Source organism: Rattus norvegicus, chromosome 1, assembly GCF_021556685.1.
Source record: "Rattus norvegicus strain SHRSP/BbbUtx chromosome 1, alternate assembly SHRSP_T2T, whole genome shotgun sequence".
Lineage (NCBI taxonomy): Eukaryota > Metazoa > Chordata > Mammalia > Rodentia > Muridae > Rattus > Rattus norvegicus.
In genome coordinates this window covers 149,529,844-149,543,399 of record NC_141534.1, presented here as the reverse complement: position 1 = coordinate 149,543,399, position 13,556 = coordinate 149,529,844, and the positions used below count along the sequence as shown (strand labels likewise).

Here is a 13,556-nt window from a genome sequence, read left to right as displayed (position 1 = left end):
GAGTACTTCTCAGCTATCAAATCAATGACTTCATGATATTCATAGGCAAATGGAATGAACTAGAAAATATCATCCTGAGTGAGGTAACCCAATCACAGAAAAACACACTTGGCATGCACTCATTGATAAGTGGATATTAGCCCAAAAGCTCGAATTACCCAAGATGCAATCCACAGACCACAGGAAGTTCAAGAAGGAGGATGACCAAAATGTGGACGCTCTCATTCCTTCTTAAAGGGGGAAAAAATATCACAGGAGGTGATATGGAAGCAAAGTTTAGAGCAGCAACTGAAGAAACGGCCATTCAGAGCCTGCCCCACATGTGGCCCATATATATACAGCCACCAAAACTAGAAAAGATTGATGAAGCGTGCTGAAGATTGAAAAAGTGCGTGCTGAAAGGGACCATATATAGATCTCTCCTGAGAGACACACCCAGAGCATGTCCAATACAGAGATCAATACTAGCAGCAAACCACTGAACTGAGAACAGGACCCCCTTTAGGGGAATTAGAGGAAGGATTTAAAGAGCTGAAGGAGCTTGCAACCCCACAAGAACAACAATGCCAACCAACCAGAGCTTCCAGGGAGTAAGCCACCAACCAAAGACTATACATGGACTGACCATGGCTCCAACTGCATATGTAGCAGTTAATAGCCTTGTTGGGGCACCAGTGGAAGGGAAAGCCCTTGGTTCTGCCAAGGTTGGACCCCCAGTTCAGGGGAATGCCGAGGGGGGCGGTAAAGGGGGTGGATGGGGGGAACACCCGTATGGGGGAGGGGCGGGGATGGGGGGGCTTATGGACAGGAAACCAAGAAAGGGAATAATATTTGAAATGTAAGTAAAGAAATATATCTAATTTAAAAAAAAAAGTCATTGATCACTATTAGGAAAGACACAATTGTGACTTTCCCTGTCTGGGCCTTTGTGGGACTTCAGGTGCCTGGGAATCTAATCATTCATCATCTTCCTGCACCCTGAGGTTGATGGTGAACCTGCTGACCAACTTCACTTCTTTCCTGTCCTGCCCGTCTCCAATCCTCCATCCTCTCTCAAAAGTTGCTTTGGGCTCCTTAGCCCTACTTAAGTTGTACAAACCTCTCATTTAGGAAATTAGAGTATTCCTTAGCACAATGGTAGAAATAAAACAGAACGGGGTCAGGAACTCACATTTCCTCCATGTGAGCCCAAGCTCTACATGAGGTACAGGTCTTCCCAGGGTCCAGCTGCATGGAAGTGTGTCTCGGCTGTGGACTCAGTTGCACTGGGTGGGAGGAGTATGAATGGGGAGGCATTAGTTTTGTCCAGTGATTATAACTACAGGAAATTAAAGCAAGGACGGAGTTTTCTAACCAGTGATTCTAGGGTTAAAAAAAATTATACACATTTTGGCACCACCCACTGTGGAAGTGTCTGAAAGGCAGTGACTGAGGTAAATGACACGCACAGCTCCTATAGAATGAGTAACCAAAGAAATGGATATCTACAAGGAATGGAAGGTAAATATAATTCCCTAATGTGGCCAGCTGGCTCATACAGGCTTCTCTTATCATTTTAAGAAGTACGATATTTTCAAATAAAAAGCTGAATAAATATGATGAAGTTCAATTACAGATGCCGTCTGGACAACCTGACTTCCAAGGCCTGTTGAGGATGGAGAAGTCAGAAAATCTAATTCTCCACCAGTCCTGCATCCCATCTCTGCTGTTGTCTACTTCCAAGTAGCCAGCTCACAGCTTTGACTCCATGCCAGGAAAGTCACAGGATGCCTGGGTAGCTAAGCAGTAACTGTGAAGAGAGATCATTTCACTGGTTCTCACTTGACATTCCCAGAGGATGCCAACTGTCCAGGAGTCCTGAGCTCCCAGGTCTTCTCCCACACATGCTTCTTGCATAAGCTCCTGGTGTTTCAGATACTAAGTGTGTTAAGCACATTTGATTCTCACAATAACCCTCCCACCTCCTCGTGCAGAGATGAAGGGTCTGAGATTCAGAAGACCCCTGATTTGCACAGCGAAGAGGAAAAAGCAGAGTGGAGCCTCAGACTCAGCTCACTGGCCCAAGCATGATGAGAAGTTTAATTTGTGGAATTTCTTCCATATCCAGCTTCTTTTTCTGGTGTCGGTTTGAAGATTCTTCATCAATTTCCAAGTGGTCTACAAATGGTCCAATACCAGCATTTTCCCAAGCCTTCCCTGCTCATTGCCATCCAACATGAAACCAGGCCCTAGAAGAAGAGAGGGTTTGTTAAAACTATATAGTTACAGCCAGAGCTTGAATCTAGTTCTGTGTTTAAACAGTATAAACAATTTTGTTTAAACCATATATGTCAGTGGTTTTCAACCTATGGGTCATAACCCCTCTGAGGGTCAAATGACCCTTTCACAGGAGTCACATATCACATATCTTGAATATCATATATTTACATTCTGATTCATAGCAGTACCAAAATTATAGTAATGAAGTAGCAATAAAATAATTTTATGGTCAGGGGTTACCACAGCATAAGGAACTCTATCAAAGGGTTGCAGTGTTAGGAAGGTTGAGAACAATAGATTTTAAACCTCTCTCTCTCTCTCTCTCTCTCTCTCTCTCTCTCTCTCTCTCTCTCTCTCTCTCTCTCTCAGTGTGTGTGTGCATACATGCGACATGCATGTGTGTGTGCATGTACATGTGTGTGCATGTGTGTACCTAAAAGAAGTCATTAAAAAAATAATTTCTAAGCATAAAAGGAAAACTTTCAACCCTTACTGTAGAAAGCACAGGAGACTAGGACACAATTCCAGTTATGAGATTCATAAGAAAGGATTAAAAAATAAGAACAACGGTTGTCATCAGAGTTACTCTGAAGTGTATTGAAATCCAGATGACTAAAGGATTCTTTAATTGCTCAAAAGTATTTTAGTATCTACCTTAAACAATAGAATGGAAATGTTTTTAAATTAAATAAATCAAAGAGATACTCTGCTAGATATTGAAATTTAATATAGCTGCAATAATTAAAGCCTTACAGTACTTGAGTTGTTCTAGACAAAGGACAGCAATAATACAACAAACATAGATGGAAACCCACCTATAATTATGAATTGAGTGTCACCAAAAGGTCCCATCCAATTTGAAACAACTAAAGATAATATAGTCAATGTTGTTCTGGAGCAATGGACTAATCATTTAAAAATGAAAAATGGAAACAGCCACATCTCCCCAGCCTTTTCCAACAGATTTTAGACAAATATAAGATTTCAGTGTAAAAGTAAAGCACACTGATAGACACTTGAAGTAAAATTGATCTTTAAACAGGATACTAAAAGCATAAATAATAAAAATGCATAGAGACTGAAGACTTAGGATATAATTTCCTGATTGTGAACTGGAGGTCTTCTGTGGATCAGACACGGGTACTGGGTACATTCTGGTTTGCTTTCTTTTTTTTTTTTAATTTTTTTTATTTATTTTTTTTTATTAACTTGAGTATTTCTTATATACATTTCAAGTGTTATTCCCTTTCCCGGTATCCGGGCAAACATCCCCCTCCCCCCTCCCCTTCCTTATGGGTGTTCCCCTCCCAACCCTCCCCCCATTGCCGCCCTCCCCCCAACAGTCTAGTTCACTGGGGGTTCAGTCTTAGCAGGACCCAGGGCTTCCCCTTCCACTGGTGCTCTTACTAGGATATGCATTGCTACCTATGAGGTCAGAGTCCAGGGTCAGTCCATGTATAGTCTTTGGGTAGGGGCTTAGTCCCTGGAAGCTCTGGTTGCTTGACATTGTTGTACATATGGGGTCTCGAGCCCCTTCAAGCTCTTCCAGTTCTTTCTCTGATTCCTTCAACGGGGGTCCTATTCTCAGTTCAGTGGTTTGCTGCTGGCATTCGCCTCTGTATTTGCTGTATTCTGGCTGTGTCTCTTAGGAGCGATCTACATCCGGCTCCTGTCGGTCTGCACTTCTTTGCTTCATCCATCTTGTCTAATTGGGTGGCTATATATGTATGGGCCACATGTGGGGCAGACTCTGAATGGGTGTTCCTTCAGTCTCTGTTTTAATCTTTGCCTCTCTCTTCCCTGCCAAGGGTATTCTTGTTCCCCTTTTAAAGAAGGAGTGAAGCATTCACATTTTGATCATCCGTCTTGAGTTTCATTTGCTCTAGGCATCTAGGGTAATTCAAGCATTTGGGCTAATAGCCACTTATCAATGAGTGCATACCATGTATGTCTTTCTGTGATTGGGTTAGCTCACTCAGGATGATGTTTTCCAGTTCCAACCATTTGCCTACGAATTTCATAAAGTCGTTGTTTTTGATAGCTGAGTAATATTCCATTGTGTAGATGTACCACATTTTCTGTATCCATTCCTCTGTTGAAGGGCATCTGGGTTCTTTCCAGCTTCTGGCTATTATAAATAAGGCTGCAATGAACATAGTGGAGCACGTGTCTTTTTTATATGTTGGGGCATCTTTTGGGTATATGCCCAAGAGAGGTATAGCTGGATCCTCAGGCAGTTCAATGTCAAATTTTCTGAGGATTCTCCAGACTGATTTCCAGAATGGTTTTACCAGTCTGCAATCCCACCAACAATGGAGGAGTGTTCCTCTTCCTCCACATCCTCGCCAGCATCTGTTGTCCCCTGAGTTTTTGATCTTAGCCATTCTCACTGGTGTGAGGTGAAATCTCAGGGTTGTTTTGATTTGCATTTCCCTTATGACTAAAGATGTTGAACATTTCTTTAGGTGTTTCTCAGCCATTCGGCATTCCTCAGCTGTGAATTCTTTGTTTAGCTCTGAACCCCATTTTTTAATAGGGTTATTTGTTTCCCTGCGGTCTAACTTCTTGAGTTCTTTGTATATTTTGGATATAAGGCCTCTATCTGTTGTAGGATTGGTAAAGATCTTTTCCCAATCTGTTGGTTGCCGTTTTGTCCTAACCACCGTGTCCTTTGCCTTACAGAAGCTTTGTAGTTTTATGAGATCCCATTTGTCGATTCTTGATCTTAGAGCGTAAGCCATTGGTGTTTTGTTTAGGAAATTTTTTCCAGTGCCCATGTGTTCCAGATGCTTCCCTAGTTTTTCTTCTATTAGTTTGAGTGTGTCTGGTTTGATGTGGAGGTCCTTGATCCACTTGGACTTAAGCTTTGTACAGGGTGATAAGCATGGATCGATCTGCATTCTTCTACATGTTGCCCTCCAGTTGAACCAGCACCATTTGCTGAAAATGCTATCTTTTTTCCATTTGATGGTTTTGGCTCCTTTGTCAAAAATCAAGTGACCATAGGTGTGTGGGTTCATTTCTGGGTCTTCAATTCTATTCCATTGGTCTATCTGTCTGTCTCTGTACCAATACCATGCAGTTTTTATCACTATTGCTCTGTAATACTGCTTGAGTTCAGGGATAGTGATTCCCCCTGAAGTCCTTTTATTGTTGAGGATAGCTTTAGCTATCCTGGGTTTTTTGTTATTCCAGATGAATTTGCAAATTGTTCTGTCTAACTCTTTGAAGAATTGGATTGGTATTTTGATGGGGATTGCATTGAATCTGTAGATTGCTTTTGGTAAAATGGCCATTTTTACTATATTAATCCTGCCAATCCATGAGCATGGGAGATCTTTCCATCTTCTGAGGTCTTCTTCAATTTCCTTCTTCAGTGTCTTGTAGTTCTTATTGTACAGATCTTTTACTTGCTTGGTTAAAGTCACACCGAGGTACTTTATATTATTTGGGTCTATTATGAAGGGTGTCGTTTCCCTAATTTCTTTCTCGGCTTGTTTCTCTTCTGTGTAGAGGAAGGCTAATGATTTATTTGAGTTAATTTTATACCCAGCCACTTTGCTGAAGTTGTTTATCAGCTTTAGTAGTTCTCTGGTGGAACTTTTGGGATCACTTAAATACACTATCATATCATCTACAAACAGTGATATTTTGACTTCTTCTTTTCCGATCTGTATCCACTTGACCTCCTTTTGTTGTCTGATTGCTCTGGCTAGAACTTCAAGAAATATATTGAATAAGTAGGGAGAGAGTGGGCAGCCTTGTCTAGTCCCTGATTTTAGTGGGATTGCTTCGAGTTTCTCTCCATTTAGTTTAATGTTAGCAACTGGTTTGCTGTATATGGCTTTTACTATGTTCAGGTATGGGCCTTGAATTCCTATTCTCTCCAGGACTTTTATCATGAAGGGGTGTTGAATTTTGTCAAATGCTTTCTTAGCGTCTAATGAAATGATCATGTGGTTTTGTTCTTTCAGTTTGTTTGTATAATGGATCACGTTGATGGTTTCCCGTATATTAAACCATCCCTGCATGCCTGGGATGAAGCCTACTTGGTCATGGTGGATGATTGTTTTGATGTGCTCTTGGATTCGGTTTGCCAGAATTTTGTTGAGTATTTTTGAATCGATATTCATAAGGGAAATTGGTCTGAAGTTCTCTTTCTTTGTTGTGTCTTTGTGTGGTTTAGGTATAAGAGTAATTGTGGCTTCGTAGAAGGTATTCGGTAGTGATCCATCTGTTTCAATTTTGTGGAATAGTTTGGATAATATTGGTATGAGGTCTTCTATGAAGGTTTGGTAGAATTCTGCACTAAACCCGTCTGGACCTGGGCTCTTTTTGGTTGGGAGACCTTTAATGACTGCTTCTATTTCCTTAGGAGTTATGGGGTTGTTTAACTGGTTTATCTGTTCCTGATTTAACTTCGGTACCTGGTATCTGTCTAGGAAATTATCCATTTCCTGAAGATTTTCAAGTTTTGTTGAATATAGGTTTTTATAGTAAGATCTGATGATTTTTTGAATTTCCTCTGAATCTGTTGTTATGTCTCCCTTTTCATTTCTGATTTTGTTAATTTGGACGCACTCTCTGTGTCCTCTCGTTAGTCTGGCTAAGGGTTTATCTATCTTGTTGATTTTCTCAAAGAACCAACTTTTGGTTCTGTTGATTCTTTCTATGGTCCTTTTTGTTTCTACTTGGTTGATTTCAGCTCTGAGTTTGATTATTTCCTGCCTTCTACTTCTCCTGGGTGTATGTGCTTCTTTTTGTTCTAGAGCTTTTAGGTGTGCTGTCAAGCTGCTGACATATGCTCTTTCCTGTTTCTTTCTGCAGGCACTCAGCGCTATGAATTTTCCTCTTAGCACAACTTTCATTGTGTCCCATAAGTTTGGGTATGTTGTACCTTCATTTTCATTAAATTCTAAAAAGTCTTTAATTTCTTTCTTTATTTCTTCCTTGACCAGGTTATCATTGAGTAGAGCATTGTTCAATTTCCACGTATATGTGGACATTCTTCCCTTATTGTTATTGAAGACCAGTTTTAGGCCGTGGTGGTCCGATAGCACGCATGGGATTATTTCTATCTTTCTGTACCTGTTGAGGCCCGTTTTTTGACCAACTATATGGTCAATTTTGGAGAAAGTACCATGAGGAGCTGAGAAGAAGGTATATCCTTTTGCTTTAGGATAGAATGTTCTATAAATATCCGTTAAGTCCATTTGGCTCATGACTTCTCTTAGTCTCTATACATCTCTGTTCAATTTCTGTTTCCATGATCTGTCCATTGATGAGAGTGGGGTGTTGAAATCTCCCACTATTATTGTGTGAGGTGCAATGTGTGTTTTGAGCTTTAGTAAGGTTTCTTTTATGTATGTAGGTGCCCTTGTATTTGGGGCATAGATATTTAGGATTGAGAGTTCATCTTGGTGGATTTTTCCTTTGATGAATATGAAGTGTCCTTCCTTATCTTTTTTGATGACTTTTAATTGAAAATTGATTTTATTTGATATTAGAATGGCTACTCCAGCTTGCTTCTTCTGACCATTTGCTTGGAAAATTGTTTTCCAGCCTTTCACTCTGAGGTAATGTCTGTCTTTGTCTCTGAGGTGTGTTTCCTGTAGGCAGCAGAATGCAGGGTCCTCATTGCGTATCCAGTTTGTTAATCTATGTCTTTTTATTGGGGAGTTGAGGCCATTGATGTTGAGAGATATTAAGGAATAGTGATTATTGCTTCCCGTTATATTCATATTTGGATGTGAGGTTATGTTTGTGTGCTTTCATTCTCTTTGTTTTGTTGCCAAGACGATTAGTTTCTTGCTTCTTCTAGGTTATAGCTTGCCTCCTTATGTTGTGCTTTACCATTTATTATCCTTTGTAGTGCTGGATTTGTAGAAAGATATTGTGTAAATTTGGTTTTGTCATGGAATATCTTGATTTCTCCATCTATGTTAATTGAGAGTTTTGCAGGATACAGTAACCTGGGCTGGCATTTGTGTTCTCTTAGGGTCTGTATGACATCAGTCCAGGATCTTCTGGCCTTCATAGTTTCTGGCGAGAAGTCTGGTGTGATTCTGATAGGTCTGCCTTTATATGTTACTTGACCTTTTTCCCTTACTGCTTTTAATATTCTTTCTTTATTTTGTGCGTTTGGTGTTTTGACTATTATGTGACGGGAGGTGTTTCTTTTCTGGTCCAATCTATTTGGAGTTCTGTAGGCTTCTTGTATGCCTATGGGTATCTCTTTTTTTAGATTAGGGAAGTTTTCTTCTATGATTTTGTTGAAGATATTTACTGGTCCTTTGAGCTGGGAGTCTTCACTCTCTTCTATACCTATTATCCTTAGGTTTGATCTTCTCATTGAGTCCTGGATTTCCTGTATGTTTTGGACCAGTAGCTTTTTCTGCTTTACATTATCTTTGACAGTTGAGTCAATGATTTCTATGGAATCTTCTGCTCCTGATATTCTCTCTTCCATCTCTTGTATTCTGTTGGTGAAGCTTGTATCTACAGCTCCTTGTCTCTTCTTTTGGTTTTCTATATCCAGGGTTGTTTCCATGTGTTCTTTCTTGATTGCTTCTATTTCCATTTTTAATTCCTTCAACTGTTTGATTGTGTTTTCCTGGAATTCTTTCAGGGATTTTTGTGATTCCTCTCTGTAGGCTTCTACTTGTTTATTAATATTTTCCTGTGTTTCCCTAAGGGAGTTCTTCACATCTTTCTTGAAGTCCTCCAGCATCATGATCAAATATGATTTTGAAACTAGATCTTGCTTTTCTGGTGTGTTTGGATATTCCATGTTTGTTTTGGTGGGAGAATTGGGCTCCGATGATGCCAAGTAGTCTTGGTTTCTGTTGCTTGGGTTCCTGCGCTTGCCTCTCGCCATCAGATTATCTCTAGTGTTACTTTGTTCTGCTATTTCTGACAGTGGCTAGACTGTCCTATAAGCCTGTGTGTCAGTAGTGCTGTAGACCTGTTTTCCTGTTTTCTTTCAGCCAGTTATGGGAACAGAGTGTTCTGCTTTCGGGCGTGTAGTTTTTCCTCTCTACAGGTCTTCAGCTGTTCCTGTGGGCCTGTGTCTTGAGTTCACCAGGCAGCTTTCTTGCAGCAGAAAATTTGGTCTTACCTGTGGTCCCGAGGCTCAAGTTCGCTCGTGGGGTGCTGCCCACGGGCTCTCTGCGGCGGCAGCAACCAGGAAGACCTGTGCCGCCCCTTCCGGGAGCTTCAGTGCACCAGGGTTCCAGATGGCCTTTGGTGTTTTCCTCTGGCGTCCGAGATGTATGTACAGAGATCAGTCTCTTCTGGTTTCCCAGGCTTGTCTGCCTCTCTGAAGGTTTAGCTCTCCCTCCCATGGGATTTGGGTGCAGTTAATGTTTATCCGGTCTGTTTCCTTCAGGGTCCGGCGGTGTCTCTGGCAGGGGTCCTGCCGCTCCTGGGCCCTCCCCCACGGGAGCCCAGAGGCCTTATACAGTTTCCTCTTGGGCCAGGGATGTGGGCAGGGGTGAGCAGTGTTGGTGGTCTCTTCCGCTCTGCAGCCTCAGGAGTGCCCACCTGACCAGGCGGTTGGGTCTCTCTCTCACAGGGTCTGGGCCTGGTTTGCTTTCTTATAAGCAAGCCAGCCTCCCCATCTAGATGAGCCTCATGACTAGGAAAAAGCAGTAGAAATTCTTTGATGGGTACATCTAGTGTTGGCCATTTATAATCAAGAATGTGGTCTTCCTTTGTCTTTCTTAGTGGCCTAACATTAGTGGTGTCATCTGATAGAAACTTTGACCCTAGAACAATGACTCTTACTCTGTGAGTCATGACCCCTTTGGGTATAATGATCTTCACAGAGGTCATTCGAGACCATCAAAAAACAAAGATATTTACATTATGATTCATGAAAGTAGCAAAATTATAGTTATGAAGTAAGAACAAAATAATTTTATGATTGGGGGTCACCACAACATGAGGAACTGTATCAAAGGGTTACAGCCTTAGGGAGGTTGAGAACCACTGCCCCAGAGTCGACTCTTTGGTGGAGAAGCTAACAAAAGAGCTTCCTAGGCATGAAAAACCATATGGAACTCTGGGTGAATAAAAAAAAAATCTTTGGGGAATAAGCCATTTGGATTTGAAGTCATTTATTACAAGTCCTGTTTTGCCCAACTAATACAGAAGTTTTTCACTGAGAGAGACTTGGCTAAGCAGGCAGAGCCGGTGGTAGTGAGGATGTTCCTGCTAGAGGCAATTACCCATATTACACACAGGTAGAAGGCAATGAAAACATGGCTGTCTGAGTTATTAAAAATGGGCCATGTGACTGCTGATCCTGGAAGAATGAGACACCAAAAAGCTAACTGTCACCTGCCTGTTTGTTGCTCTTTGGTGCATTTGGCAAGCTGTTAAGGGTCAGCAACCCTTGGGAAATCAGGGACTGGGTTATAAGCAGAAATAAGCAAAGCTAGAAATATTGCGGATGTTCGTAACTGCTCTGATCTAAGTACAAGATAGGATTTTATAAGGCTTTAAGTGGCAAATACACAAATCAAATTTTAGGGGCGTCTCAGTCAGTGAACGTGGTGAGTGTGTGTCTCCATTAAATGTTTTGAAGGGTCAAGGCAGCCATATATATTAATGCGGTAACATAGAATATGAAAGCAAAGGAGACAGGAAAGATATTAGATATGTATTAGAAAGCTGTCTTCAGGCAGGGCATGTTGGTACATACCTTTAGTCCTAGCACTGGAGAGTAGATGCAGGTGGATGTCTACATTCTAAAGGTTTCACATCTTCCCTTAGCATAGCCTATGGGACCAAGGTTTAACAGGCAAGCCTTTGTGGATATCCAAAACCCCAATTTATAGGAGGGTGGTTCCTTAACACACATGATACTGAGGAAAGCAAAGGAACTCAGCCTTTTCCTCATCATAAAAGGAAGTACAAACTGCCAAAGACACTGGAACTAACCATACTGTGTGGGGTAGGAAGCGTGGGCTTCAAGTTTCCAGAGCAAGAAACTGGCCAAGAAAGAAATTAGCTCTTGAAGTTCACTATCTCTGCTCCCACTTCTATACGGTCTAGCAGGAAAAGGTGAGAAGGAGCCTCCTTCCAGAAGGTAGACTCCAGACTACTCAGAGCAAACAGTGACAGTCTTTCCAACCTCTCCTGGGGAGAAGAAAAGCCAAACCATAGCTTGCAGGCAGTAAGTTGGCTCCCATCCTATACATCTAGCATGGGTACAGCTAGGTGCCAAGGATTAGAGAGTCTCAGACATCGTCGTCTGTTTAGCTCTGTGCTCCCATGGAACTCCAGTCAAGAAAGAATTCTAGAGAAATCCTTCTAAAAGACAAAAGCATTGTCTAGTTAGGAACTCTCCTGACAACACACGGAGACTTAAGGTTTTTCATGTTGATGTGGACTAAGCAATTACTTTGCAGCAAATGAATCCTGGTGAATTATGATGCTGCCTAAGAAAGTGAAGTTGACATCCCACCAATTATTTTAAAGCTTCTAAAGTAGGCACCTGTAAGTCAAAGAATGCCATGTAGCCCATAAAGAGCATAAACAGGTAGATTGTGGGACAGAATTCAAATGAGAAACTGACAATTGTTATGGCCACCTAGTTTTTGAGAAAGGAAGGAAAAACACAGTGTACCAGAAAAGAGCCTATTCTATAGGTAGTGCTGGCAAAACTTGATACCCATCTGCTAAAGAATGAAATTAGATCTGTAACTTTCACCTTGTACAAAAAAGTCAATTTGAACTGGATTAAAGACCTTAATTTAAAACTTGCAATGCTGAAGCTACTAGAGGAAAACACAGGGAATACCCTTTAAGACACTGGGGCTGGCAAGAACTTTCTGAACAGAGTCTCAGTAGCAAAAGAACTAACTCTGAGTATCAACAGAGGAATAAACAGAGACACCGAGCAGGGGAGCGTCTCCACGAGCACCATGGGTAGGGAGTGTCCGGAGATTACAAAGGACAGCATTATAGGGTGGAGAAGTAGTTCAGCACCTAGGAGCACCTGTTGCTCTTGTAGAAGACCAGGGTTCATTTCTCGGCACCCCATAATTGTCCCTAATGTCAGTTTCAGATCATCTGATGCCTTCTTCTAAACTTCAAGGGCACTGGGCACACATATGTGAACTATATACATACATGCAGTCAAAACTCTCACATACATTGGGATGGCTAACCTTAGTTGTCAATTTAACCATGTCCAGAATCAACCAAAACCCAAGATTCTGGGCAAACCTGTGAGGGATTTCCTTAGTCAGATTATTTGAAGCAGGAAGACCCACCCCATATCCGGGCCACACCTCCTGGTGGCAGCCCAGAGAACAGGACATGGAAGAAGACGGTCTGGTTACTTGACGGCTTGTCCGCTTCTCTCTGGCAAGTTTTGGCGATCCTGTTGCTGAAGCAAGATTTAATTTCAATTTCTCCAGAAATCCAACATAGATCAGAGGCCAACAGCTTTCCAGGGATCTCCCGGGGACTCCAGCACCAGATTGGAACTGCTGAGACATCCGGCTTCAGAGACAGAACCACTGCTGGATTCTCAGCCTTCCAGTCATCCAACAGACATTGGAGAACTACCTAGACCACAGCCTGTGAAGCAGACTAGTACATGTAGTCTAATGAATAAATATAGGTGGGATATACATAACTATATTACCATATATGTTACCACATCTGTGTGTGAGTATAAAACTGTGTGGGTGATACTCCTTCAAAGAAGACAGAAGAATACAGGAAAGAAACCTTCAAAGAATACAAGAAAGAAACCTAACAGGAAAATAATGTGGCTAATCAATGAACAGGTTAACTGAATGAATAAACAGTTTGCAAAAGAAGAGACAGGAGAAGCCAATAACTTGCAAATCTACTCATCAGTGAAGGGCAAATAAACACTACTTTAAAATACTACCTCCCCTCAGTCAGAGTGGCCATCAACAAGAAATCTAACAACAAACATTGGAGAGGCTGAGGAGAGAAGAATTCTTATCTGCTGCTGTGTGAGTGCCAACTGTTACAATCTCTATGAAAATCATCTTGGCGGTTCCTCAAAAAATTAAAAGTACAAATACCAAACCTCGCTGATCCCAGCCCACAGCTCCCTGCTCCCAAACCCCATGGGAGAGAGAGCTCACAGCCCACACAGGGGAGCACTCTTTAGACTGGGAGAGACCACCAATACTGCCCACCCCTGCACACATCCCTGGCCCAAGAGGAAACTGTACAGGACCTCTGGGAACAGGAAGATATGGGCACTCAAGCGGCAGGTCCCCTGCAGTCCAGGCACGGCCTGGACCTGA

General features: G+C 41.8%; 1 long non-coding RNA gene across 1 annotated transcript; it reads right to left on the bottom strand.

Moving 5' to 3' along the window:
• Nucleotides 1–1,496: 1,496 nt before the first annotated feature.
• On the bottom strand, nucleotides 1,497–11,549 carry LOC134484902 (uncharacterized). Its single transcript, XR_015655242.1, has 2 exons — nucleotides 10,964–11,549; nucleotides 1,497–2,228 (listed from the first exon to the last, which is right to left on the bottom strand). It is a non-coding gene; the product is annotated as an uncharacterized LOC134484902 (long non-coding RNA).
• Between the last annotated feature and the right edge of the window lie 2,007 nt (nucleotides 11,550–13,556).